Below are 4,585 nucleotides of genomic sequence, written 5' to 3'. Positions count from 1 at the left end.
TATATATATATATATATATATATATATACACACGTATTTAAACTCATGCAGACAGGGAGTTAACCAGACTTTCACATACACACAGAAATGTAAGCGGGGAAAAAACATTTCTTTTTGCAGGTGTGTTTTTACTGATATGCCTGGCTAAGAAATATTTTCACACACTGGTCTTTGTTAGTTTTCAAAAAAACACTATGTGAACGCATTCACAGTCTAGGGATGTTTTTCACAAACGAGATAAAAGAAGGAGAAATGTTTCTCCCACAGTCCCATATCACGAACCACAACTGTTAACCCAATTAGACAAACAAATCCAATTGGCGTTTGAAATAAGGAGTCAAAGTAGTTACTTTTGTTGACCTTGACAAGGAAAAACAGGAGTTTGTTAGCCATTCAGCACATTCATTTTGATGAGCAAATAACACAGACCTGCACACAGCTTTTGTGCTACTCAGACATGGCTGATGAATTCGTTAACAATATTAATCCCCTTTTAGGGTATAAGTACATGATCTGTGAAGCCATCTTGAACAGTCGCGGACAGAAAGCAAGCACACGCCAAATCGATGATTTCATTCGAGCAAAATATCCTTATTACCAAGACCGTAAGCATGCACGGAATTTTAATTCCTCAATAAGATTCACTTTATCAAGTAATGACTTTTTTGAACGTGACCAGGATAAGCTACAACACACCTATGGTTTCTGGAAGATTGCCCCGGAAAAACAATTTATCCTGAAAGACGGCACTTATATTGTCGTGAAAGGCATATTTATTCCTAATGGCAATAGCAATGTATCCGCTACTACTGATCCGTTTGAATCGATACGTGCTGCAATATCTGCAGCCTCCATTCCTGAAACCCACATTGTACAAGAACAAAAGTACTATGATTATGTACCAAGCCTTTCAGCTGAAATTGCATTGGAATGGGAACCGGAAGAAATGAACCTACCTCCCGACCAATTATTTGAAGAAAGCAGTGGCGATTCCTATGAGCGCATCCTGGAGGAGATATGTGCCATACTGGATTCAGCGGTTGGGTTAAGCGTGGATGAAAATGGCTTGCATTTCTGGAGCGACCAGTTGCAGCCAGGCGAAGAGTTAATTCTAGAAGAATGGTAAATATAACAATCGTTATGCGTTGACTCTGCGTTTAAATTTTTTTTTTTTTGTAACCACCATTTTCACTTTCAATGCGTGGATACAGCGTAACATTGCAGACTGCATAACATGTAGCGATCACAAACAAATTGTTTCCTAATACAATATAGTAGGACCTGAAAGAGTAGTACACATTGCTGACGGAATAAATATACGTACTTTCCTATCCCTTTAAACATATTAGCAACATTTTACCATTACTCTAACACATACCTGTTTTGTTATCATGCAACATCTACAACATAGAAAACCGGGTCCACCACGTATGACGTGGGACCCTTGTCATGGGCCAAGGCGTCCTTAAAAAGGATTAGTGATGTAAGTCCCGCCCCCAAGCGACGTGCGCGCCTCAAAGCCTATTGGCTGTCATGTTTTGTTATAGTAACGGTAACTGCAGTGTGTGATGCGTGCGGCTCAGTGTTTGTAGGCGTACCCTGGGCGTTAGCCGAATGTTAATTGAGTGGGAGGAGTGTTAGCGTGCGTTTCACGCTGGCTTAACATGACGTCACACGTATTGCATTTGCGCATTGTGTTATCGGCCGTGCTTTCTGTTCAAACACGTCTGTTTAAAAAGAATACAGATGTACTCGTTTAGAACGAATGTAGTTTCGTCTTCATTGTATTTGAAATAAAGATGTTATGTTTACTGGTATTTTCAACATGTATTGAACGCACAACGTACGCTTTGTTTTGCGCATGCGCTAACAGTTAGTGGAGCCAAGCGTGAAGTGCGTGCGCACACAAAGATGTGCGCGCACATCTTTCAGTATACAGGCAACGTTCACTTCTTATACATAGTTATGCCTGCTACAAATTTAAAGAAACATTACATACTGATGAACAGTTTTACTTCTAACATATAAGTGAGTGACGTGTGTATCTACACAATCATATAGAGCTGCGTAACGCGTTGTCACGGATGCATATCTAGTAAGGTGCCATCTTTGACCATCATGTGTTTGCTGTATTTCAGAGATGTCGGGGAAGATACAATCGGATCAATGTATGATTTCAGAAGAGTCTACCTTTATATGAGATGATTGTGAGGAGGAGCCACCGACTACTATACTACATATGGAACTAATTTTATATTGCTTGCAGCGCTTATTAACAAACAATTAAAAATGTGATACCCTTATGCCTATATTGCATAAGCACTTAATTAACATAATGATGTTGCAAAAGAGTGCCTCATGAATTTTTATTGAGTGTTCTTTAATGACTACTAACATTTTATGACATGGTGTGTTTTATATATAACAACCATTCCCACTCTGCTAACACATTTGTGTATTCTAATATGTAATGGAACGTATGACTGTCGAAACTATGTAACAATAATAATAATAATATGAGCATGTTCATGTATAGGGCTGCTAGTTGTACGCAGCGATTTACAGACACATGTTTCAGCCTGAGGTCCCTGGCCCGTGGAACGTACAAATGTTTTTTTGCCGCATGAGGCACAGGGAGATAAAGTGACTTTATCACTTTGGGGTCACAAGGAGCCCACACCGGGAATTGAACCAGACTCCCCTGCTTCAAACTATCAGTGCCAGTGTGTGTCTTTACTCAGTGAGCCACTCCTTCTCCCAATGTAAAGGACACTTACAACCAAGTAGCCATTTATTTTTAAAATCTCTTGTTACATGGGTATGTAGATAAAATGGTTTGGGACTGTAGCAAATAATGTTACTGGCCAGATGTTATGGTCCCCTCCAATGCATGATGTTCTGAATATGACATCACCATCATGTTATGAAGTACGTTTCTGTGTATATTTCATTAACCTAACTAACTATAGTTTACTGTGTTTATTAATCGTTTAGAAATACATAGTATAGTCAATATGATGATATAAGCTACCATAATAAAGCTGGTGTTATCATTTGTCGGTGTTATACATGGATCCTACACCAATTGATAGAGACACAAACAGTTGTCTTAAAAAGTGTGTCTATGCTAGTGATGAATGTGCTCCCGTAAGTAAACAAATAAGTACAGTTATCCCCTTTTCTCCAACCACCTCTATATTACATTAATGGAAATTATAAGGAAACATACATAAAATGTGATGAAATGTGAGTAATCATTTTGTAATACAATGCACATGAAAGCTCAAGAGTAGCTAAATGCATATACATGATACAGAAAGTACATATATGTAACATTTGTGTTTAAACCAATATGTTGGGTTTTTAGTTCCAATAATTATAGGAAGATTGAGGTAGCCACATCTTATGAGAGATGTCAGCAAATATACATACCATGATCAGTCATACTGGAGATATACCTATAATGCAAAGGAACAATATATAAATTGCAAACATTGACATGCCATCTTCAGTACCGTAAACAACACAGCAAAGTGTGTATTTGGTGTTAAATGTACAACACCATGTATATTTCATGACATTCAAAATGTAAATCAGCCTGGTGTACACATCATATGGATGTACATGTTACACTGCACCAATAACATTGTATGTAAGCATACTAGAAGCATGAATGATTATGGGCATAATATGTGTTTTGTCTTAGCATAAGGAATAACACAATGCTAAAATATTATTGCTTTGTTACCCAAGTTGTATTCACATACACACAACTAAAGTACAATTGAAGAGGGATTATATAACCTGTGCAACAATAACATACCGGTGCCACATCCCTTTGTGCACACAGCAGAGAAAAGAAAGGTGTGCAACCCATATTCATCTGTGTCCTAACAGAAGGTTATATAAAGAAACATTATTGTTAATATAACATAATTAAACTATAAAAGTAGTACTAGGAACATATGAGTTTGTACTTACAAGAAAAAAATGAATTGATGAGATTCTGTCGTGTCTGGCCACCACTGGCTGTTTGTTCATTTTCAGCAGCTACATGGGTGGGATGCTCGTCTACCAAAGCCTCAGCTAGGTCTGACTGTACATTGTGCCTGAGTGCAACATTGTGCAAAATGCAACAGGCAAGGATAATATCAGACACTTTTTGAGGCTTGTATAGAAGAGCCCCACCAGTTCTGTCCAGACACCTAAACCTGGTCTTGAGTAGGCCAAATGTCCTCTCTATAACAGATCTTGTAGATATATGGGCTGCATTGTACCTGTCCTCTGCTTCAGTTTGAGGGTTTAGCACCGGAGTCAAGAGCCACGGCCTAATTCCGTATCCTGAGTCACCTATAATGAATGGAGCACACATAAGCTGACATTAGTGATCAAATTGTACAATGCCAACATTCCTAAATCAACATGTGTTTTGTGTTAGAACATGTAAATATGTACTCACCCAGCAGCCAACCAGGTTCAAAATGTCCCTCTTCGAACGCATGGAAGACTGAAGAGTTCCTCAGGATAGAGGAATCGTGACTGGAACCAGGGAACTTGGGTACCACATGCATTATCCTCATCGTGG

Source organism: Ascaphus truei, chromosome 2 (assembly GCF_040206685.1).
Source record: "Ascaphus truei isolate aAscTru1 chromosome 2, aAscTru1.hap1, whole genome shotgun sequence".
Taxonomy (NCBI): Eukaryota; Metazoa; Chordata; class Amphibia; order Anura; family Ascaphidae; genus Ascaphus; species Ascaphus truei.
This window is presented reverse-complemented; position numbering follows the sequence as displayed.